Raw genomic sequence first — 26,410 nt, forward strand, 5'->3', positions numbered from 1 at the left:
TATATCAGCACCAAAGCGATGGGGATAGCGGATCCTAAATGTCTGAATTTTTCAAACTTAAGCAGTATCTGAAATTGAACACAAACAGCAAAATCTGGAATTCCAGTTTGAAGCTCAATTTGAAAACATAATACTACTGTTTTCTGCTGGCTCAGATGTACTGGGAAATCAGGACTCTGCTTGACATTTCTATTAAACCTAGTTCAAAAAACCTTTGCCTGTTTTGACCAGTGTACTGGTATCTTTTAAACAGGAAGGGAGTACCATATCATTTTCTTTCCTTAGCACAAAGAGAACTCAGACCTTCTAATTACAATTTCTATGAATAAAGAAAAAAAAAAAAACACAGTAAAAAGTACTTTCCTGTAGCAAAGATATATACACAAGGCTCTATCACTTTTCTTAAATGATAGTTGAAAACCTTCTGTTTAAATTATTGCCTTGCCTGCCAGAGGAAGTATTAATTACATGACTACATGTGTAGATCAGGATGGGATGTAATTACAGGGCTGCCTTTGTGTCAGGTGTCCAACAGAATTAGACAGGAAGCACTCATGATGCCAGCAGTTTCAGGTGTTTTGAAGACCATTATATGCCTGTTTTTCACCAGGACTTGAGGATAGATCAGATGACATTCTGTTGCCCTGCTGTCTGGAAAGTCCACAAAGCAGATAGCTACTATTACTACAGCTACAGGATCTAGAAGTGTCTGAAAGCCTTTAGATTTTGTAAAAATCATTATATTGTTTAGGTCACCACATGAGTTCCCTGTCCCTTAATTAAATCACATTTCCTTGGGGTTTTTTTTAGCAATCTCTTTGATTTTACATTTGGGTTGAGAGGAGGAAGCAATTCTGTAAGCATACAAAATCACAGTATTGATAACATTAAAATTTGGAATCAAGCAGAAGCAGCTCACCGAGCATGCTCATGAATGATGGTATTAATAAAATTTTAACATTTTTATATATTTTTTTATATTTACCCCCCCCCCCCTTTTTATACTAAAGCATGGTAGCGGTTATTAGCGCAGAGAATTACGCTGAATGCTCTATGCTGCTCCTGATGCTCATATCAACTCTATGAGAATCAGAAGCAGCGCAGAGCATTCAGTGTGGCTCCCTGCGCTAATAACCACTATTGCACTTTAGTAAAAGGAGGAGGGGGGATAATGACATGGTCATCCCATATTAGTCTATTATAGTTCAATATGGCTTACAAATTAAGACACATTAAAAAACAAGAAGCAGGATTAGCATTGCAAATGATTACAAGGAACTGGAAACAATGGAATAGATTAAATATGCCGTTTTGGTGGGAGATTCTGGGCTCCTTTTACAAAGGTGCGTTAGGGCCTTAACGCATGGAATAGCGCGTGCTAAAATTCTGCGCGCTAGCCGCTACCGCCTCCTCTTGAGCAGGCGGCAGTTTATTGGGTAGTGCGTGCTTTAGAGCACGCTAATCTGGTGCGTGCGCTAAAAATGCTAGTGCACTTTGTAAAAGGAGCCCTCTATGTCTGTATTACCGATATGAGAAAATGCTGGCAGAAAAAATAAATGAATCACATAAATTTGTAGGAATCTGGGGTCCATTAGATTCTTTTGTTAAATAACTTTAATAGTACTGTGTACCTACCATATTAAAAATTTCATATTCTACATACAAATCCAGATGGGGTGGGAGGGGTGGGGATTGTTAATTTTATTACATGAATAGGACATAAGTGCTTTTTTAAGTATGTTATTGAAAAATAATATGTTGCACTTTCTGTAAGATTTTTTTTATATAAAATCAATAAATAATTTAAACATTAAAAAACAAGAAGCCAGAACCCTCACGTATCAGGACTTCTTGCTTATCTGCATTTTCTAATCAACATATGACGAATGTTTAAAAGGTGAAGGATTTTATCATATTCTAATCAATTTTTATTATTCAAGATTTTGAATACCTAACTTTTCACCATCCAATAGGAATATTGTCAAAACATGAAAAAAGGAAAAATAATACAATCCATAGACATAAATCAATACAAATACAGTCCACTATGAATATGAAATATGGATCCAAGAGTCAGGAAAAAAAAAAGGAAATATAACAATTTTGAGGACACAACCTCATTCTTCCCCTCTAGCCAGCCTTAAGCACAAAACATGAGGGTTATATACCATAATATTCACATCTTCCTTAGTTTTAAGAAACTTCCAATTACTTAGGGCTCCTTTTACTAAGGTACGCTAGCATTTTTAGTGTGTGCTAACCACATGCTAAATGAAAAATACTAATGCAAGCTCTATGGAGGCGTTAGCGTTTAACATGTATGGTATTGTAGTGTGTGCTAAGCGTGCACTAAAACGCTTAGCGCGCCTTTATAAAAGGAGCCTTAGGCTCAAAAAACTAAAATTATTTACCCTCAAAAATTAAAAAGCATACACAAGGAAATCTGAGAACAAAATTAGCACTTGGGGATATTATATGAATAGTGCTGAAACTTAGGCACTGGTAGGTGCCCTATCGGCACCTAAATTAACAGAAAAATGCTGTTTTAAATGGTGACAAATGGTAATAAAAGGTGCCAGAACCATGTGTATGTAGGTTCTTTACAGCGCTTAACACCACTATGGGCGTGGCATTAAGCGCCATAAAGTGCCTATGTAGGTGCGATGCATAACATAGATAGATGCTAAAAATGTAGGCCTGGAAAACCTTGGCATATATTGTCAGCGCCTATCTGTCCTAGATGCACAATTCTTTCTATGGTGCCATCATGTGATTGACAGATGATCGGCAGCCGCTTTATAGGTGGCCACCAATATCAGCACCTTATAGAGAATCCAGGATCTAGAGTTATAACCCTGACCTGAAGAGCCAAGAAGGCCCTACATCTCTTATGGGTATCTCTTGCAGGATCAGGAAATGCCCAAACTTTTGAGCCTAAAAATAAAGAATTTAAATATCTAAAAGAGAGTTTCAACACAGAGTTGTGTTCAGATTCCTGGGTAAAAGATACAACCAAAGTACATAAGAATAACCTTACTGGGTAAGATCAAAAGTCTATCAAGCCCAGTAGCCTGTTCTCACAGTGGCCAATCCTGGTCACTAGTACCTAGCTAAAACCCAAAGAGTAGCAACATTCCATGCTACCGATCCAGGGCAAACAATGGCTTGCCCCATATCTTTCTCAATAACAGACTATGGACTTTTCCTCCAGGAAATTGTCCAAGCCCTTCTAAAAAGCAGCTACGTTATCCGCTCTTACCACAACCTCTGGCAATGCGTTCCAGAGCTTAACTATTTTCTGAGTGAAAAAAATATTTACTCTTATTGGTTTTAAAAGTATGTCCCTATAACTTCATCATGTGTCCCATAGTCTTTGTAATTTTTGACAGAGTGAAAATTGATCCACTTGTACCCATTCTACTCCACTCAGAATTTTGCAGACTTCAATCATATCTCTCCTCAGCTGTCTCTTTTCCAAGCTGACAAGCCATTACCTTTTTAGTCTTTCCTAATAAGAGAGAAGTTCCATCCCCTTTATCATCTTGATTGCTCTTCTTTGAACCTTTTCTAGTGCTGCTATATCTTTCTTCAGATAAGGAGACCAGAACTCTAGTACTCCAGGTGAGGTCACACGAAGGAACAATACAGAGGCACTCCACTGTTTACTCTCCTCCATTGAGAAAAATGACCATTTAACCCTACCCTCCATTTTCCATCAGTTTCTATCCGATAACCAATTCCTAATCCACAACTGAACTTTGCCACCTATCCTATGGCTCTTTAATTTTCTCAGGAGCCTCTCATGAGGAACTTTGGCAAAAACTTTCTGAAAATCTAGTAGTTATGCAATCACTTCCAGGGATGATTCCAAAAATGATGTGAGATTCATATTATCCCCTTGTCCTTGGTCTTGATGAGGGAAGTCTCTAGATCTTTCAGAGCCTATAATATAGTAGACCCTTGTAATAGGGGGTAAAGAGTCTCCTGGCATTTTTAAAACCTAAACCAAATACTTTTTTACCATATCAATTGGAGAATAATTGGAGTCTAAGGAAATTTAAGCAATCTCAAATTATGTCTTTTAATTTGATTCTCCAGATATTCCTAACACTGATGTGTATGGATCTTATCCTTCAGAAATATTGCTTCTAAACTTTCTAGTGTCTGTATCTTAGTATTTAGAACATCTAGCTTAGAGAATTGCTGACAAGATATCTGAGTCTGGATTAGAACTGCTTCTGAAATTAAGGGCTCCTTTTACAAAGCCGTGTTAGCGGCTTTATCGCACATAACTTTTTAGCACACGCTAACCCCCGCGCTATCCGGAAAACTACCGCCTGCTCAAGAGGCGGCGGTAGCGGTTAGCGTGGCCGGCAAATTAGCACGTGGTATTACGTGCGTTAAACCGCTAAAGTGGCTTTGTAAAAGGAGCCCTAATTTAATATCCGTAGTATTGTCCAGTTATAGACTACAAGGAAATATGAATGCAATATATAATATCCTAGAGTGATTCCCAAGTCACAACAACTGTTTTTTTTCAATAGCCTGACTCTCACTAAGGGAAGTAGGCTTATTGCTCACTTGGTTCAAGATACTCACAGTTTCCTTTGGTAAGATACAAGTTACAAGTTTATTAGAATTTGATGGATCGCTTAATCGGTTTGCTAAGCGATGTACAAAATTATTAAAAGAAAAGTGTGAATTACAAAAAGGACAAACCAAATGACAAAATTCTTAGAGACAAGACAAACTTGAATTGGGAGGAAGGGGGGGGAAAGTTACAATTCTATTTAGAAGAAAAACAAAAAAGGAAAAGAACAAAAGGAAATGGGATAGTTAAAATTTAAAAATATTAAGCAAATCTAAAGTTCAAATATTATAAGCATCTTTAAAAAGATAAGATCTTAGTTTTAAAAAGATAAGATCTTAGTTTCTGCCTGTAAAGATGAATCTTCTCCCAAAGGAAACACCAAAAGCAATGCAGAAACTTCCCTCCCTTGCTCAGATTCTGCTCTGCTCTGGACAATGTCAGCTGAACACAGGTCTGCAACAGCTCTACGTCCTGGTTGCAGGGTAGCTGCTCATTCTACAGGGCTCAACAAAGCCTCTTCCAAACTGCTGGCTGACACCCATGTATCAGCTTTGGCTGAAGAAGAAGAAGTCTGTGGAGGCACAACAGACATTCCAAAATACTCAAGTGTTGCTTGCTTCATCGCTGGAGGTGGGGATCGGAGGTAATTCTCTTACTTTTCCTCCCCTTTTCCTGATTGTAAAGATGATAAGGGATCGACTCATATCGCAAAAGTTGGAGCTCCAGAAGTGGCTGCTGGTGCAACCTCACACTACGATGCCATCTTGGATCTCCCTGTATTCTAATCAATTTATGATCAGACCAGATAAAATAAGAAAGGTTTTCCTATATTATCCTGATATCTTATTTTCTTAGGCAAAAAACTCTACCATTTAACAGCTTGAAATGAAAGCCTAGCTGCATGGACATTTTTATTAAGGAGCCACAGAAATGTTCTCATCTCAACCAACAAAGTTGGGGCAGTTTCCATCGAGTGGAAAATCAGTGGACTAAGGGCTCCTTTTACTAAGCTATGATAGTGGTTTTAGCTTGCGCTTTGCCGTACATTAGTTCTAGCCGCTTAGTGTGGGTTTAGCATGCACAGCAATTCTGTGAGCGCTAAAAATGCTATCACAGCTTAATAAAAGGAGCCCTAATTGTAGAGCCCTTAATGGAGACTGCCCCAACTTTGTTGGTTGGACTGAGAATTTTTCAGCAATCCCTTGTTCTACATTTTGGATAAAAGAGAACCAAACACTCCCTCAAATCAGCTCCAGCATTTCTATCAGATAAATTAACAAGATCCTGCAAATGCTTAGGGGCTGCACTGTATTCAACTTGATTAACCAAGGTACATAGCTTAAATGATATACAAGCCTCTCCTGGTAGCTAATGTAGAAATATATCAATCTACTTACACCTTGAGTAAGCATTACAGTAATCTAAATTGGCTAAAACCAAGGTTTGAACTTCCAGCTGAAAGGTATTATTTGAAAAAAATAGGCTCTAATCCTTCTAAGCTTCCAAATGTTGTAAAAATCTTAGTGGTAGTGGACATTGCTTGTTGTTCAATCATTAAGGGCCAAATTCTATAAATGGCGTCCCGATTGTAGGTGGCTGTAGGTGTCCTACCACTGTCAATTGGGAAGCAAGTATAAATAAAAACCATTCTGAGGAAGGCCGCCTACACTGCAGACATCTGTTGCGGTTGAGGGAGATGCATAGGGACACTTAAGCTTGCCCAAGGCTGGGTGTGGGCATGGTTTCACACAGAAGTGGCTTTGGGCGAGCTTAAGGGGCTCTAGGCATCTCCCAAGGGCCACGATAGGTGCCTGAAATGTAGGCCAACAAAAAGCTGGTCTACATTTCATATAGACGTGACTGCTTTGCTGATTGTGGCAAAGAAATCTCACTGCCATGATCAGCTGAGCAGCCACTGCAGGAAGTCAGCCAGCACCCCATAAAGTCAGCCAGCAGGAGGGATGCCCACTCCCTCCCGCTGCCACTCCCGAACCCCCACCCAACACTGTCCATGGCAAGAGGGATGCCTACTTCTACTGCCACCACCCCCGAATATCATGACACTGTTTGCAGAAATAGGGATGCCCATTCCCTCCTGCCACTAGCCCTGAATTTTTGGAACCTTGGTGGTTAGTGAACTGGTAACAGCTAATAAATTGTTAGCAAAGGAGGTCCAAATTACTGACTGTCACATGTGGTTGTGGGTCCAGCACTCTAAAACAGATCAAACTGTGAGAGATACTAGAGTGTGGTTATACCAGGTTCCTGGGTTGGTAACCTGTCCTTGGCAAAATGCCAATTCTGATTATACTCCAATATGGTTACTTGTAGAAATTGAATTATAGAATCCACTTCCTACTCAATATGTAATATTTTCTACATATGCAAAACTTTTAATGTATAACACTAGTTTATGGTTGACATCCTTATGCTTAAAATATTTAGACATTCCATAGAATAGTAATACATTCTTCTTTTGTCTAATTGGAAAATAATTATTAAGACCAATATGGTTAAATGAAAAAAACTTTTACAAGAAAAATATTTGGCTATTCAAAGATGTATATTTGCAAGCTAAAATAATCTATTTTCTAACATTACAACAATGTTATTTGCTCCCTTCAACTAACCCCCTCTTCTATTAAATTACGCTAGCAATTTTTAGCACAGAGAGCCGCGCTGAATGGCCTGTGCTGCTCCCGACATTTATAGGAACTCTATGAGCATTGGGAGCAGCGCAGCTCCCCGTGCTAGAAACTGCTAGCGCAGTTTAATAGAAGAGGCCCCAAGTTTATGGGGATAATGCCATGAAGAAAATTACAGTGTATAAATGGATTAAACTTTTTTTCTAAGTGGAGATAAAGCATCACTGATGAGGAAAGGTTAGGGTGGCCAGTAACGAGCAGAACTGATGTAAACATTGCAAAAATTCATCAAATTGTGTGTCAAAATTGTTGATTGATCATAAAAAGCATAGCAAACCAAGTAAACATTGAAAATCATGGCATGAGAAAGGTGTGTGTAGGAGCTCACCGATGGAACCAAAGCAAAGGAGAGTTGAAGTTTGTCAAAATCTTTTGGGGAACAAAAAATGAGGTATTATGAAAAATAACTGATTGAGGAGAAAAAGGAATGAACCTTACTTTAAAAAATATACTGAACATTCAGAGAGCAATGCCTTATAACCAGAATTAAAATACTTTGCCCTGGTGAAGAGGAAAACTCAAGGGTAAGGGGAGAGTTTAAGCTTCCTGTGAATGAACAGGAGAAGAGTATTTTGTTTTTTTTTCTTCTTTTCTCTGCCGAGTGCGGGTTTGATTTACTTTTGAAGTGTGCTACTGAAATCTTTTTTGTTTATTTTGGTACAAAAGTGAAGAATACCTGAAGGGTTCCCTTTTCCTAGGGGAGGCATGCCTAGATTGGAGTCAGTCGCTGCTAGCACCGCCTACTGGCATATGCAGGGGCGTAGCATGCAACATTGCATCACAACAATGCACTAGCTCACAATAGAAACATGATGGTAGATAAAGGCCAAATGGTCCATCTAGTCTGCCCATGAATTCAGACACAGTCTCTGTCTCCACCACCTCTTCTTGGAGACTGTTCCATGCATCTACCACCCTTTCTGTAAAAAAGTATTTCCTTAGATTACTCCGGAGCCTATCATCTCTTAACTTCATCCTATGCCCTCTCATTGCAGTTTCCTTTCAAATGAAAGAGACTCGATTCATGCACATTTATATTACATAGGTATTTAAATGTCTCTATGATATCTCCCTTCTCCTGCCTTTCCTCCAGAGAATACAGATTGAGATATTTAAGTCTGTCCCCATATGTCTTATGATGAAGATCACTTACCATTTTAGTAGCCTTCCTCTGGATCGACTCCATCCTTTTTATAGCTTTTTGAAGGTGCAGCCTCTAGAATTGTACACAATATTCTAAATTAGGTCTTACCAAAATCTTATACAGAGACATCAATGCCTCCTTTTTCCTATTGGCCATTCCTCTTCCTATGCAACCTAGTATTCTTCTAGCTTTTGCCGCCACCTTAATATTATCACATATAAACATACCCAAGTCCTGATCTTCTGTCATGCACATTAGTTCTTCACCCCCTAAACTGTACCGTTCACTTGGGTTTTTGCAGCCCAAATGCATGACCTTGCATTTCTTAGCATTACATTTTAGCTGCCTAATTTCAGACCATTCTTCAAGGTTCGTCAGATCTTTCTTCATGTTATTCACACCATCTTGTATGTCTACTCTATTGCAGATTTTGGTATCATCCGCAAAAAGGCAAATCTTGCCTGACAACCCTTCAGCAATATCGTTTATAAAAATATTAAAAAGAACAGGCCCAAGAACAGAACCTGGAGGCACACCACTGGTAACATCCCTTTCACTACCCTCTGTTGCTTTTCACTCAACCAGTTCTTGACCTAACCCGTCACTTTGGGACCCATCCCGAGGGCATTCAGTTTATTTATTAGACGTCTGTGTGGAACACTATCAAAGGCTTTGCTAAAATCTAAATACACCATATCTAGCGCACATCCTCTGTCTAATTCTCTGGTCACCCAGTCAAAGAAATTGATCAGATTTGTCTGAGACCTACCTCTAGTGAATTCATGTAGCCTCCAATCCTATAATCCACAGGATTCCAGAAACTTGACCATTCTCTGTTTTAAAAGTGTTTCCATTAATTTGCTTACCACAGAACTTCTTCTTTACTTCCACTTTTGTGGAGAGGAACCACATCCACCGTTCTCCAGTCCTCCAGTACTACTCCCGACTCTGGAGACTCATTCCTTCAGCACCCTGAGATGTACACCATCTGGGCCCATCGCTTTGTCTACCTTTATTTTAGCTAGCTCCTCGCAAACACAATCCTCTGAAAATCGATCAGGGTCTATTACTCCTCCAACCCTATTCATGTTTGTCTTCTGCGATCCCGCTCCCAGAACAGAAATATTTGTTAAGTAATTCAGCCTTTTCTTTATCAGCGTCTACATATTCCTCCCCTTCACCTTTGAGTCTCACAATGCCACTTTTGCACTTCCTATCACAAATATATCTAAAAAAATGTTTGTCTCCCCGTTTTATCGTGTCAACTATTTTTCTTCCATTTGCATCTCTGCTTTCCTAACTACACGATTAGCCTCTCTTAACTTTTACAGATATTTTTGCCTGTCTTCCTCTTTCTGCGATCTATTGTAGTTTATGAAAGCTAATCGCTTATTCCTTACCTTCTCAGCTAATACTTTTGAGAACCAAAGCAGCCTTCTTTTCCTCTTGCTTTTACTTACTTGCCTCACAAAAAGGTTTGTCGCCCTTACAATTGTTCCTTTCAGTTTTGCCCACCGTATTTCCACTCCTTCCAGATGTTCCCATCTAGAAAACTAATAACTGTATTGGAACACCTTCCCGCCTCACCTGATCAGGCCGCCAATGATTTTTTTTATTGACCTGAAGATAAAGGAAATATTGAAAGGCAGCCATTTTGATGACATTCAGGACATCAAGGGTAATATGACAACAGGTCTAATGAGCATTTCAGAAAAAGAGTTCCAAAATTGCTTTGAAGGGGGTCTAGGCACTGGTGTTGGTGCATAGCTTCTCATGGTGAGTATTTCAAAGGTAACAGCAGTGATATTCAGCAATGAGATATGTAGCACTTTTTCTAGGATGAGTTCACCTACTTAATTGTCAGTCCTCATACTTATTTCCAAAGCCTCTCAACTTGATTGCCTTAAATTTCTGTGCCCCTTTCCAAACCACCCTAGGAATAATTTCAGACCATATCACCTGTGTAGTAGGAAAACAATAATGTATAACCAAGAAGACCTTTTCATAAGCCTTTTGAGCCTTACTTCTTTGATATAATTTATTTATTTATTCAATTTTCTATACCGTTCTCCCAGGAGAGTTCAGAATGGTTTACATGAGTTTATTCAGGTACTCAAGCATTTTTCCCTGTCTGTTCCTGTGGACTTACAATCTATCTAATGTACCTGGGGCAATGGGGGGATTAAGTGACTTGCCTAGGGTCACAAGGCACTGAACCCACAACCCCAGGGTGCTGAGGCTGTAGCATTAACCACTGTGCCACACAAGTAATTTCCCCCCAAATGTTTCAAAATCACATCTGGAGAAGAAAAATAGAGAACTTGCAGCAGTAATGGCAACAGTTATTCCCAAAGCATGCCTCGAAGGTCAAGCTAGAAAATCCAGATTCTCAATGCAACCAAAGAGAGTTGAGGATCCCGCCGGGATTCTACAGTTCTCTTCTGAGCCCAAAGCACAAAAGAAATGCTGCAAAGATAAGCACAGAACTCTGGCACTGACCCTGCAGAAGAAATTGAGAAACAGAAAATTAGCAAGTAATATGCCCTGAGGTAGCTCACACTTAGCTGAATGTCAACATCCCACTCTCATAATCAAAGTGTCAGGAATCCCCCATCCTGCCACACAGGCCCCTATGTGGAAAGAATGGGTATCATAGAGGCTATGATTCAGCCCACAAAATTGTAGACAACACTTGAAAACCTAGCTAATGACAATCTATCCAAGTGAGATAGCCAGAATAATACAGAGGATAGCTGCTGAAAAAGAAAAACCCTAGCATACTGCCATGGACAGTTCACCAACCCAGGAACCTGGCATTAATTACACCCCAGTACCTCCCACAGTTTGATCTGTTTTGGAGTGCCAGACCCACAACTGCATGTGACTATCAGTAATCTGGACATCTTTCAGACTACTATCCAATTTATTAGATGTCACCAGATCACTAACCATCAAGACTCCAAAGAAAGCAAAGGTAAGTGTTGAATGAACAAAGTATGAAGCCTGACACACAAACTATCACCAATGCTATAAGAAGGTGGCCCAAATCTTCAGTACTTGATACTAGCCCAGGGACTCTGGCTCTCGCCAAACCTTGCAACAATGTCTGCACTATGAAGCAATAAGTGATATCAGCTTGACCTTGAAGCTTACAAATAAAATGCATACTGGACAATGCAACTGATACTACCAACCCAAACCACTCAGCCCAATAACAAAAGTTAAAAACTCTTCCTCCACCACCTCCAGTGACAGAGAAATAACCAGCTGAAGTCCAAAAATGGTAAAACTGCCTCCACCCAGAATCATAGCACATCCAAGTATTTATGGCTAACAATGATTGCAGGAAACTCCTCAGCACAGATGAATGATTTTCCAAAGGGCTTCTGGTACCCGCAAGGCTGCACTTCCACATAAGATGCTTTAGCTAGAAACCAAGGCCATTAAAATTGAAAGAGAACATCCATGATTTCATTAGTAATTCCAGGAATATGCCTAGCAGATAAAGTTAAATTCAAACAAAGACAATGAAGCACAATCACTTTCAGCATCTCAGACATCAAAGGACACTTGGCCATCTGTCTATTGAACACCTCTATTGAACAAACTTGAAGGGCTGAAGTTAGGACCTAAACTGGCAAACTGGTTGACCAGAGGGTGGTGCTTAATGGAAGTCACTTGTAGGAAGGAAAGGTGAGTAGTGGAGTCCCTCAGGGTTCGGTGAGACCTCATTTGGACTATTGTGTTCAGTTTTGGAGACTGAATCTGGCGAAGGACACAAAAAGGCTTGAAGCGGTCCAGAGGAGGGCAACGAAAATGATAGGAGGTTTGTGGCAAAATACATATGAGGAGAGACTGGAAGCCCTGAATATGTATACCTTAGAGGAAAGGAGGAGCAAGGGAGATATGATTCAGATGTTCAAATACATACATAACATAACTTTATTCTTCTATACCGCCACAATCAGATGATTTCTAGGCGGTTTACACAGACAAAAAACTGGACAATCAGTGAAATACAGAGCACTAATGATAAAAGTACATGTTACCTAAACAAAGGCAATATAATATTTTGTTGTAAACACAAAACTTTGGTTAAGAGATGAATTTATCAAATAGTACAGTCTTAATTTATTTTTGAAATGCACTATAAGACAGCATGGCACCACTAATATAATTACCCAACCAGGACTGTTGTTTACTTGCTTGAAATGCAAGCATCCTATCCAATAAGACTTGAAAGGTATTAATGTAGAACAAAATCTTTTCCAGAAAAAGGAAAATGGTAAAACCAGAGGACATAATTTGAGGTTGAGGGGTGGTAGATTCAAGAGCAATGTAAGGAAAATCTTCTTTATGGAGAGGGTGATGGATGCCTGGAATGCGCTCCCGAGAGAGGTGGTGGAGATGAAAACGGTGATGGAGTTCAAAAAAGCATGGGATGAACACAGAAGATCTAGAATCAGAAAATAGTAAATTTTTAAGAACTAAGGCCAGTAATGGGCAAACTTGCACAGTCTGTGTCTGAATATGGCCGTTTGGTGGAGGATGGGCTGGGGAGGGCTTCAATGACTGGGAGGGTGTAAATGGACTGGAGTGAGCTTTGACAGAGACTTCAGTAGTTGGAACCTAAGAACAGTACTGGATTCTTGCCCAAAAATAGCTAAGAAGAAGAAGGAAAAAACACCAACAAATTTTTAGATTAAATCAGGTTGGGCAGATTGGATGTACTATTCGGGTCTTTATCTGCCGTCATCTACTATGTTACTATGTTTAACCAATTAAGCACCTTGCCTGTAATCTCTATCTCACTCAATCTAATCAACAATAAAGAATTATCTATAGCATCAAAAGCAGCAGAGATGTTAAACTACAAGAGGACTATTATTTTATCCCAAGACAGAGATTTCCTTACTTTTGTTAGCAACTTGAAGAGTTTCTGTACTGTGATCTGGACAAAAATCATTCTGTGACAAATGTAATATGTAAATGAAGCAAGCTAATCTGAAAATTTCATATTAACAATGAATTCTAAAAGCTTAGCAATCCAAGGAAAGCTAGCTACAGGTCTGAAATGTTCTACAAATGTCAAATTTGCTCTACTGCTTTTTGGTATAGGAGTAAGCAAAATGCTAGCAATATCCTTGGAATACAAACCTTGTAATAAACTTACATTCACAAAATCAGTAAGCAACTATAAAATTTCAAAAGAAATCTCTTTTAAATAGAATGAAGGACTTATATCCATTAAACAATCTTTACCAGCTGACTTTGTATTAGTTTTCTGCACTAATTCATGTAAAAATAAAATTAATCTATCCTAAATTCTATCAGTAGGAATGTCCATGAATTGGGCTAAGTTTTCAGCAGAAGTTGTCAATATTACATCAGAACAAGTCAGGGTGTAATATTTTAAAAAGGGTTTTAGAATGCTCTGCAACCTTTACTTGATGATAATAATAATAATAATAATAATTTTATTATTATATACCGCCAAAGCCATGGTAGTTCAAGGCGGTTTACAACAAGAAGAGCTGGACAATCAGCGAAGAATAATTACAGTGACATCGTCAAGTACAAGTGGAGAGGGCAGATACAAGTTGAGTGGGAGTAAGTCAGAGTGATAGACACAGAGTAGAGGCGTTGTGTAAATGTAGGAAGCATACATGGTAAGCAGGGCCGGATTTAGATGAAAAGAGGCCCTAGGCTATTCCACTTATGAGGCCCTTTCACCTCCCATTTTTAAGTTTGTAAATTACATGAGAGATAATAAAATGCATCACTACTGTGATATATATCAATATGTTAAATGAAACATGTTGTTATTGGTACTAACCTTTATAAAAAATGTGACACGGATAATAAATAAAAAAAAGTCGAGAACACTTATTTGGACATTTATTCTCAGCACCATATATAGTACTTGTAACAATAACTAATCAAACATAACACACAACATTGTCCCTTCCTATGTCCATAGTGCCCCCAGTGCGTCCTTCCTCACCTCACCCCCCCTCCGATGCCCACCTGCCTCCCATCCCCTTTCTATTGAACACCCCCCCATGCCATCCTGCCTGCCTGCCTTCCATTAAACCCCCCCACCCCACCTCCGATGCCAGTCTGGGCCGCCCTGTCCTGACGGATCCACGTTTTGCCTCTCTCCCCGCGGGGCTGGGCTTTGCCCAGCTGTTTCCGGACTGACGTCTTTCCCTCCCCGATCCTTCTCCCAGGGCGAGAAAAAGAAAGGGAGAAGCCGAGTCGGCGCCCCATTGCGGCCAGAGCCGGTTCCGATCCCGAAGTGTAGAATTTCTCCTTATTTTCGGTTCAGTGTTTTAGTGTTCATTGTTTTTAGAATAGTGTAATTTTAATTTTGCTAACAATTTGAATGTAGGCCCCTTTTGATCTTGAGGCCCTAGGCTGAAGCCTAGTTAGCCTATAGGAAAATCCGGCCTTGATGGTAAGGCATTAAGAGTTCTGGCTCCTCCTACATCTAAAAGCCCTTGTTTTGGGCGTTTGGGACTTAGGCTTTTTTGGGGTTCATTATATGTAGTAATTGTAGACGTAGTGGTGGTCTGGGCATTTAAACAGCTGAACGTAGAGGCAGGCCATTATAAAAAAAAAAACTTCCTTTTGGACGTGTTTTTTGATAATGGACATTTTCCCTGCTTCTACTTTCAACGTTTAAGGCCTTAGGCCAAAAGGGGACTTAGACTTTTTTTTTATTATGCCTCTCATGATATCTACTTTTTATTGTACATTTATTACACATAAGATTATACTGTTATGAAGTGATGGATATTTCAAAATGCAGTCAAATGCAGATATAATAAATGCAGTAAGAACAAAGCACAATATACAGTCATTCAAAAATTCATCTACGATGTGTAATTTAATATGCTATACTTCCTTTTAATTACTCTTACTTTTTTCAAATGTCTTGCATCCTGTTGTTCTTGCTTTACTAATGTCTACTAATCATCTTCTACTAATCATTCTGTACTGTTAAAATTAAGCTCTTCACCTCACAACATTAATCAGTTCTTTTTTGTTATTGTTTTTTGCTTTCTCTCTTTTTTTTTTAACAGCTAGTTATGCAATAAGGTTCCAGATTCTGAGCCAACACAGTCCTACAATATTTTGATAAAAAATGGGAGTGAGAGTCAGTTCGGGATGCCTCGGATATTTTTGAATCAGTATGTGAAACCTCAAATTGATACAGTGCTACACTTTAATAAATGTGAATGCACTGTAACTCAGATAAGCAGGTCTGCTTCAGATCTTTCCAGTTTAATCTAATTTTCTTATTCCTACTTTTAATCTGTTATAACCACCAAGAAGTCATTGCTATGCTTGAAGTCTTGAAAATAATATGTTTTGCTTGTATAAGCTGTGGATTGAATTACTGCTAAAGAGGAGTTGTGATCATACATAGTGTAATACAATTGTTATTTTGGGGTGTAAAGGAGGTATCTGTAGACAGATTTAATGCTCAGGTTAGTTAAAAGAGTATTCTTTCTATTCTGTGAAATGGAAAGTTATCTCTAGGGAGTAAAGATTAGCAATCAAGTGGCATAGGTGAAAAGTTGAAGAGTAACTTCCATCAGTGTGATATAGGATCTACAGATTTTTCCAGGGGAGCACATAGAGGGGCATAATCAAAAGAAACGTCTAAGTCCATTTTGGGCCTAAGTCGCAAGTCGCCCAAAGTCGGACAAAAGTCAGAAATGGAAAAGGTCCATTTTCTTTTCTTTTTTTATTATATTTATTGATTTTCAAATCAATCAACCAAGAATAACTTCTACAGAAAGCAAGATTAGCAATTATATGTACAAGAAAATCATAAAATAACATAAGGATAAATCTTAGCTAATTATGCTCAAGTCTTCAAATTTATTTAGCGAGAAACAGAAGAAAAAGAAATGAAGTAAGGCCTAGATTCTGTAAAGTGCGCCTAACTTTAGGCGTGCTTTAGGCATCCAATTTAAGTGGAAAATGAGTGATTTAATGGTCTTAACAAGTGTTAATTGGGACTTAGGCGCCAGGTAGGCTTTCTCAGAATATAGACACGAGTTTTGGGAAAAGTTGCATCCAAGTATATAGATGTGGGCGTAACAAGGGTGTAACGTGGGCATGGTTAACGATAGGCATCACATAGATGCTAGATCACGTCTAAACATCATGGAAAATGTAGGCGAATGAAAAGCTGGTCTAAGTGTGGTTTCTGCTTAGCCTGAACTTGGGTTTCTATGGGCACAACATAGACGTGTTTTGGGCTTCCGAAATGATATATTCTACCTAGACTTCAGGAATCGTTTTTTTTCCTCTTTTTCCCCTCCTAATAGATTTAATAAGCCACCATATCAATAGAGCACATCAATATAAACATATTGCATGGAAAACATAGTACTTTTCTGCCCAAACAGTAATATGATTTACTCATTACAGTAATATGATTTCCTGCTTAAAAAGAACCCCCTTTTTCTCAACAGTGCTGCAATCAGCTTTCTTGAGAGCAAAGAAAGAACATGAAAAAGATATCATTATTGCACACATTAGTTCATTTCTCAGTGCGTAAAAAGAGAAAATCCAGATATAGACCTTAACATGCATTTTCCCTCATTGCAAAATGGAGCTGTTCAGCTTCACAAAGCTGACCTCATTGTGAGATCATCAAGGTGCACCTTCAAGGTAGTATGCTACAATTAAAAGATGCACTGGGTGTTAAACTCACAACCTCTGTATGATCAGCACAGAATTTTAACACATTGAGCTATATCAGCTTCTACGCAGATGGATCTCACTGCCCTGTCATATCATAGTTAACTGACCTGCCTATGTATCATCTGATTAGCTATCATATCATAATCACCACAAAGAAAGCATGTGTGGCTCACCAAGTTAATACACCTTGTTGTACCTTATCCATCTTCTCAAGCTCACCGGTTCAAATCCCACCTTCTCTAATTTTAACAGCTTCCTATTAGCTATCATAAGAGGGTCTAGATCAGGGGTGTCAAAGTCGCTCCTTGAGGGCCGCAATCCAGTCGGGTTTTCAGGATTTCCCCAATGAATATGCATGAGATCTGTTTGCATGCACTGCTTTCATTGTATGCTAATAGATCTAATGCATATTCATTGGGGAAATCCTGAAAACCCGATTGGATTGCGGCCCTCAAGGAGGGACTTTGGTATCCCTGGTCTAGATGGTGGACTTTGCTGTTTTTATCAGCACATTTCCCTTTCCAGGAAAACTTATTTTCTGCTTCCCATGGCTAGGACAGCCTAAGCTGTCATGGGAGGAAACTTCTCCTCTGATTGAAAGATGCCATTTGTGGCTCACCAGGTTAATATACCTTATTGCACCTTTTCCATCTTCTCAAGCTCACCAGTTCAAATCCCACTCTCACCTTCACTCATTTTAACAGCTCTCATAAGTGGTGGGCTTTGCTGTTTTTCATTAGCATTCTGCAGTTTGCAGGCACAGGTGCATTAGATCAATAGTCTCAAACTCATGGCCCGGGGGCCACATGCGGCCTGCCAGGTACTATTTTGAGGCCCTCGGTATGTTTATCATAATCACAAAAGTAAAATAAAACAGTTTCTTGATCATATGTCTCTTTAGCTATAAATTACTATATTATTATTAAGACTTAGTCAAAAGGAAAGATTTATAAACTATAAAGAGTTTTACCTCATGCAAAATTGTCATTTCTTTAATAAGACATTAACTATTTTTTTCTGAGGTCCTCCAAGTACCTACAAATCTAAAATGTGGCCCTGCAAAGGGTTTCAGTTTGAGACCACTGCATTAGATACATTCATCTAATATATCTAATATAATAACCTGGTCCAAACAAAAACAACCCAAATAATCACCAACAAAGCACCTGCTCCCTGGTACACTAATGACCTCCGATCCATAAAACGATCCCTGAGGAAAGCAGAAAGGATTTGGGCCAAACATTCGGACAATGAAACCAAAACCCACTGGAAAAACATATCCACCACATACAAAGCTGCCATTCTAGAGGCAAAAAAGACCTACTACTCTCGTCTCCTACAACAAGCCCCTTCTAGATCAAAACAACTGTTCACCCTCACCAACCATCTCTTCACCAACGCCCAAAGGAATAATCAAATCAACCAAACAGAACTCGATAGCGAAACTCTCTCGGACTTCTTCCAGTCCAAAGTACAAAACATTCGAGCTAACCTCGACCTCAACACCAAACCCACTCCCACTCAGCTCCAACCAATCCCATATACCCCCCCTTCCGCCACTCTCTCCCAATTTCATTTAGCTACTCATGCGGAGGTCCTCGAAACCCTGAGAGAACTCAAACCCTCCAACACCATCCTCGACCCCTGCCCATCCAGCCTCCTGCTGTCTGCCGGAGACGCCATGGCAGAATCCATCCTCCCCATCATTAACACCTCTCTAACTACCGGAACTGTCCCCCTCAGCTGGAAATCAGCTATTATCAAGCCCACTCTCAAAAAACCCTCCCTTGATCCTAATGAACCTGGCAACTATCGCCCAGTCTCCAACCTCCCAATTGTCTCCAAACTCCTTGAACGAATTGTGCTCCACCGCCTACACCCTTTCATTGAAGAACAAGCTGCCCTATCCCCAGCCCAATCCGGCTTCCGTAAGGGCCACAGCACAGAATCAGTACTCCTTGATATCATCGACGACAGCTGGTCAATACTCGACAAAGGCAATGACGCCCTACTAGTCCTACTTGACCTTAGCGCTGCCTTCGACACAGTTGACCACCACCTACTCACATCTAGGCTCCACGACCTCGGTATCAAAGACACAGCCCTCCAATGGATCACCTCCTTCCTTCACCAAAGGACCCAAACTGTCCTACTAGGGACACATAAATCCAACCCTAAGCCTATCAAATATGGCGTTCCTCAAGGCGCCCTTCTATCCCCCCTCCTATTCAACCTCTACATCAAACCCGTCATCGATATAGCCCAAAAATATAAAATCAAAATCCACTCTTATGCAGATGACATCCAGCTGCTCCTCCCCTTAGGCGAAAACCGGCCATCCCAAATTGCTAACCTCGAACTCTGCCTCACTGACATGAAAACTTGGATGTCAAACAACAAGCTTCAACTTAACGCCTCCAAAACCGAACTCCTATGGATCAGAAACAAAAACACCAAATACCTACGACCTACACTAACATGGGATTCCACTCTACTAACGGCAGCAGATCAAGTTCGCAGCCTGGGAGTCACCCTAGACGGACACCTATCCCTATCTAACCACATATCCCAAGTGGTCTCCACCTCCTTCTACTACCTTCGCCAACTGAAAAGGATCAAACCCTACATCTCCACACCAGACCTCGCCCAACTCCTATACGCATATGTCCTCTCCAGATTGGACTATTGTAACTCCCTATTTAATGGACTAACCAAAAATAATATCAAACGCCTCCAACGGGTCCAAAATGCAGCCATCCGCCTCCTACACAACCTCAACTACCGCGATTCCCATCTCCCCGGCACTCCATGCTGAACACTGGCTCCCGATTAGCCAACGCTGTACTTTCAAAGCCCTGGCAATTGCTCACAAGAGAATCTACTCCACCACCCCCTCCTACATAAAATCCAAGCTTCCCATCTACAACCCCACTCGCACCCTCCACTCAAAGTCAGAGATACGCCTATGCACCCCCCCCAGAAGATCCCCGCTCACAGAAACTGCCCACAAACGATCCTACAGCCACTTCATTCCACACCTCTGGAACCAACTCCCCCCCCAACTTAGACAACAGAACTCATTAATGACATTCCGTAAATCGGTAAAGACCCTCCTCTTCAACTAAAGATCTCCTCTGTCTTCTCCCCCCCTTAGGCCCCACCCTCCACTCTCCTATCACCTTCCCGAACTTCCAGTATGACCCTCTCTTACTCTATCCACTAACAAATTGTACCTAAATGCTTATAACTTCCCTTAAACAAAACTACTGTATTTCCCCCTTCTCTCTTTCTGCATTCTCTCCCTGTATTTAATTCTCTCCAAAAACTATAAATCCAATCCCTAAACCTGTTGTACTACTTATATGTCTAGTTACTCCCCACTGTGTATGTTCATTTGTAAACCGTTCTGAGCTATTGGGAGGACGGGATAAAAATCTAAATAAATAAATAAATAAAATCTAATCTCAGCTACAAGCCATTGTGGTAGGAATGTGTTTCTTTTTATGCAATATCTGCACAGGGCAACAGGTAGAAGAGTTTACTAAAACTTCAGAGGGCTTGGACAGGTATTGAAGGAAGGTACATGTTTTTTAGATGTACCCTAGAGACATTCCTGTTGGTATATTCAGCTTGCCTGGTTGTGGTTTCATGCCTGAGGAGTACATGTTGGGGTGGGGGAGGGGTTTAGGATGAGAGAGAACAGGCTGCTGAGAATTGCTGCAGATCATTTTAAAGATCAACTCAAATATGTTTAAGCAAAGGAATGGCTAAAGAGTTTGAAGGTTTTCTGGTAGAAAAATGGATATCAAATATTTACTAACTACACTCAAGACTTGAACCCCTGACTATGGTAGATAAAAGCAGTGCCTTAAGGCATAGAGCTTTAGAGGGAATTTCATTTAGAGTTTGGTGGCAGAGCCTCTACATACTAAGAAGATGACAAATGGCTTCCTGTCAAAACTCTGAGAAGTGAAGAAAATGATTAAAAGTAAGTACAGCTGTATTTGGCCAAACCACACACAAAGCACGTCCAATCAGATTTGAAAGTTTTCTGGCGGGAAGTCCTAATGGTGCCTATGATGTCAGATGCCACTTAGTTGTGCTTAGTATAAGACGGGCCATCACATTGCAGGTCTTCACAATCCTTCTGTGTTTTCACTATTCTGAATAACTTCATATCATCTGCAAATTTAATTACCTCGCTCGTCGTACCAATTTCCAGGTCATTTATAAATATGTTGAAGAGCATGGGTTCATAAGTACATAAGTACATAAGTAGTCGCCTCCGCTGGGGCAGACCAGAGGTCCATCCAGCCCAGCGGTCCGCTCACGCGGCGGCCCATCAGGCATATTGCCTGATCAGCGGTCCCTGACTATTTTTATGCCTACCTCTACACTTATCTCTAAACCTTCCACTGCTCTTATCTGTACCTCTCAATCCCTTTGTCTTCCAGGAACCTATCCAGGTCATTCTTGAAACCCTGTACTGTGCTATTTCTTATCACGGCCTCCGGAAGGGTGTTCCATGTGTCCACCACCCTCTGTGTGAAAAAGAACTTCCTTGCGTTTGTTTTAAACCTGTCCCCCTTCAATTTCATCAAGCACCAAACCCTGCGGCACTCCATGACTGCAAGGATCGCATACACTCCACCAGCAAAGACACATTTAGAATCTCGTATTTAGATATATTAATTTGAAACACAGAATAGGTACCATACGAAGTCAAATCTGCCACTACCTGCTGCAGCGAATGTTCCGGGTCCATCAAAGTAAACAACAAGTCGCCAGCAAATAGGCTCACCTTATACTGTAATCCCGCCCCAGTATCGGCACTCCATGGATTTGCTCATTCTCCCTAATCATCTGGGCAAAGGTTCAATGGGCTAACACAAACAGGACAAGCGGCAGGAGACAATCTTGTTGCTTGCCTCAGAACAGCGAAAAAGAGGCAGAATAGCTACCATTCACCTGGACACCCCCCAGAGGATCAGTGTATAAAACCTTAATCCAGCTTAACAGCTGAGGGCCCACCCCGAAACATGCCAAAGTCTAGAACAAGAATGCCCATGGGACCCTGTCAAAGGCCTTTTCCACATCGAGAGAGAGCAGTACCATTGGTTGTCCTTGCCGCAACATTTTTTCCTGCAAATTAATCACCCTCCTGATATTATCATTCACCTGACGTCCTGGGATGAACCCAGATTGATCTAGGTGAATCAACCGGGGTATCCAACTTGATAACCTATTGACCAGAATTTTAGCAAAAATCTTAATGTCTACCTCCAGGAGAGAAATAGGCCAATAGAAAGTGCAAGAGGAGGGGTCCTTACCTGCTTTATGAACCATCGTGATCCCAGCTAAATGCATAAAATTGGGAAGTTGAGTTCCCTCCTCCAGAGACCTGAAGAGATGTAATAGAGGTGGAAACAAGTTGTCCTGGAGCAACTTATAAAACTTAACTGTGAATCCATCGAGACCCAGGGTTCTCCCCGGTTTTATAGAACGAAGAGCCTGCTGACCCTCTATCAGCATAATGGGGTGATCCAACAACTGTGCATCAAATGGATCAATAGCAGGTAGTTGGAGAGGCTGCAAGAAAGCATATAAATCCACCTCAGAGGGCCACCCCCAGGTCTGCATACAAACGCTGATAATACTGCACAAAGCATTCTCTGAGCTTATCCTCGTCACGCACTAAGGTACCCTCTCCTGTACGCAGGGCCAGAATATTGTTTTGTACTCATTGAAGTTTCAGTCTATGGGCAACCAACCTACTAGCTTTATTCCCTTATCCAACAAAATCTCTGTTTCTGCAATTTCAAATGAAACTGCATCTGCTGGGATTCATGGGCCTGCAGCTCCCTCTGAGCCTCCCTCAACCAGCCCCAAACTACTCTGTCCCAGGGGCAATGCTTATGAATATTTTCCAGCCTGGCAAGTAGTATATGAGGGCAGAGAGCCTCAAATGACGCTGTATAATCTTAAAAGACGTCCAAGATATAAGATGACCTTTCACCACTGCTTTCAAACCCTCTCATACAATCCCCAAGGACACCTCCCCTCCTTGTCCAGCATTAAGATCAATATAATCTACGATAACCCCATGAAGCTTGTCCACTAGCATCTGATCTTCTCAAAGACTATAATTTAATCTCCAGAATTTCCGCCCCCCAGCTTCCAGATGGCCCTATAAGAGAAAACCAGACATGGGCATGATCCAATCATGAAATAGGCTCTATTCCTACTGCTGAAGCCCAGACCAACAGTTCTTTGTCAACTAGAAAATAGTCTATCCTGGAGTATGTACTATGCACCCAAGAATAATGAATATAATCACACACCCCAGGATAGACCCACCTCCAAACATCTGCCAGTCCCAAAAGTCTCAAGAATCACTGCAACGCTTACCAATCCCTATGCCCAAGTAGCTCCTTTCCCTTAGTTATCAAAGGAGGGAGAGCAAGTCAGGTTGAAATCACCCCCAACAAGTAAAGAGCCCTCCTTTGTTGCAGTGCCTCATAAAAGTCCCCCTGTCCCTCATTTGGGGCATAGATATTCACCAAGGCAAATTTTTGGTTCTGCAGAGTGACAACCATAAGGAGAATAATAATAATAATTTTATTTTTATATACCACCAAAGCCATAGTAGTTTGAGGCAGTTTACATCAAGAAGAGCTGGACAGTCAGCAAAAAAAATAACAATGAAGTCTTTGGTTATATAAAGTCACAATGTAGGGATATCAAGTACATGTGATAAGAGTACAGGGGAAGGTTTAAGAGTTCTTGGTTACAAATCGGTTAAACAGGTTAGTTTTAACTAGTTTTCTGAAATTAAGATAGGATGAGGAGTGCTTGATGATGTTGCCTAGCCAGCTGTTCTGTTGACTTGCTTGGAAGACTAGAGTTCTGTCAAGGAATCTTTTGTATCGGCAGGTTTTTATTATAGGGTGGCTGAACATATGTATTCTGAATGTAGGCCTGGTGGAACAATCCAATTTAAAATGGGAGATCAGGTATAGGGGGACCATTCCAAGAATAGATTTGAAACAAAGGCAGGCAAATTTGAACAGCACTCTTGCTTCTAGGGGCAGCCAATGAAGTTTTTGATAGTAGGGGTTATGTGATCCCATATTTTTATGCCGAAAATCATTTGCACTGCTGAATTTTGTATGATTCGGAGTCTTTGAATGGTTTTCTTGAGGGACCACTATTCAAATTACCACACAACCCCATATGGACCAAAAGTACACCCACTGCAACACTATAAGGCCTTTAACACACACTCATACAGCACAGGTGTTAAACCAGCAGGAGGCCAAACCCAACAACAAAATTTGAAAAAGAAAAAGAAAAAAGAAGTGGAGAAAAAGCCTCAGTTCAGCTTCATTTGGCAAAAAACTCCACTTCTCCAAACACTCCTGCATCCACACAAAAACTGTAAGGCAATAAACACTATAGTAGCCTGCAGAGAAAATGTCCACTAGCACCCGGAATACACAACCCCAAATGTGAAACTGTGGATGAGGGGCACAAAAGCACAACAGTCCTGACCCATGCAAAGAGGCCCATGAAAAGAAAAACCACTTAACTGCTGCCGTTCTCCAGGCACTTCAAAATTCACGATCCTGGGCAAAGCAGCTAGGAAACCCAACGGGGAACCTCCCATTTTGCATTGTCGTGCTGCGTCAGGGGTATCAAAATTCACAGCTTCATAAGCATATAGTCGGACACATCAGTGCTCCTCTGACTCACCCTCCACTCAAAATCCATTTCTGGCGCTGGAAAAACCCCGTAGCCACCGCGCTGAAAAGATTAACAGAAACTCCACCCCTTCCAGTATTCCACCAATCAAACAGCTTCAGGGACTGAAAAAGGCCACCCACTCAATCTGGGCATTCAGACCTTCAGGCTGGACGGATTCCAACAAATAGATCAACCTTTGCTCTTTCTGCCACAGGAGGCATCTCCAATTGCCCCGACGAGCAGGAAAAGGTCCATATGGGGGTTGTGTGGTAATTCGAATAGTGGTTTATAGCCGACCCTTATCCTTAGTTTAAGTGTGTAGTGTTTTCTTGAGGGACCCCAGATAGATGATGTTATAATAGTCGAGCAGGCTTAAGATGGAGGATTGCACCAGTAGGCGAAAGGATGCTGCGTCGAAGTACTTTCTGATGGTTCTAAGTTTCCATAGTGTCGAGAAGCCTTTTTTGATAAGTGACTCTGTGTGAATATCTAGAGTGAGGTAACGGTCTAGCGTCACTCCCAGGATTTTTATGGAATCGATTATAGTGAAGTCCTGTCCGTTCAGGAAAATTGAAGTATCTTTGATTTTGTCATTCGGGCTCGCCAGGAAGAATTTGGGTTTTTTTCAGAGTTGAGTTTCAGTTTGAACTCGGTCATCCATGACTCAATTTGCTTTAATGTTGATGCTAGATGATTCTTCGTCTCAGGAGTCAGGTTTGTTAGAGGATGGATTATGATGATGTCATCAGCATAGATGTAAAATTTGATTTTTAATTTTTGCAATAGGTTCGCCAATGAGGCTAGGTAAATGTTGAACAGAGTGGGGGATGGGGGGAACCCTGTGGGACTCCGCATGGGTTTACCCAGCTGGAGGATTGATTGTTATCGCTATGGACTCAGTACGATCATTTAGTCAGGAAACCTTGGAATCATTTCAATACATTACCGGTGAGTCCAATTGTCTCCAAGCAGTCAGTTAGGATGGCATGATCGACTAAATCGATGGCACTACTCAAGTCTAGCTGAAGGTTAAGTGCACTAGAACCTTGGCTGAATAGATTCAGGAGGTAATCCAGCAATGAAGCAATAACTCTTTCCATACTGAACCCGGAACGAAAACCTGATTGGTTGTCATGAAGTATGCTAAATTTATCTAGGTACGATACTAAATTCTGGTTTACCAAGCCTTCCATCAGCTTTACAAAAAAGGGAATGTTTGCAATGGGTCTGTAATTCGATGTCAACTTAAGAGATTCCTTGGGATTTTTTATAATTGGTGTGATTAGTATCTGACCTAACTCCTTGGGAAATGTACCAGACAGTAATAGAGAAGAGAGCCAATCGTGTAACTTGGCTTTGAAGGTGATTGGAGCAGCTTTCATGACGTTAGGTGGGCAACTGTCTAATCTGCAGTACGAATCGGCATATTTCGAGTAGAATTTGCAGAATTGATTCCAGGTAGGGATAGAAAAATTGCTCCAGAGCATGTTTACCCTGGGTTCGTCA

This window comes from Geotrypetes seraphini, chromosome 6 (genome assembly GCF_902459505.1).
Source record: "Geotrypetes seraphini chromosome 6, aGeoSer1.1, whole genome shotgun sequence".
Classification (NCBI taxonomy): Eukaryota; Metazoa; Chordata; class Amphibia; order Gymnophiona; family Dermophiidae; genus Geotrypetes; species Geotrypetes seraphini.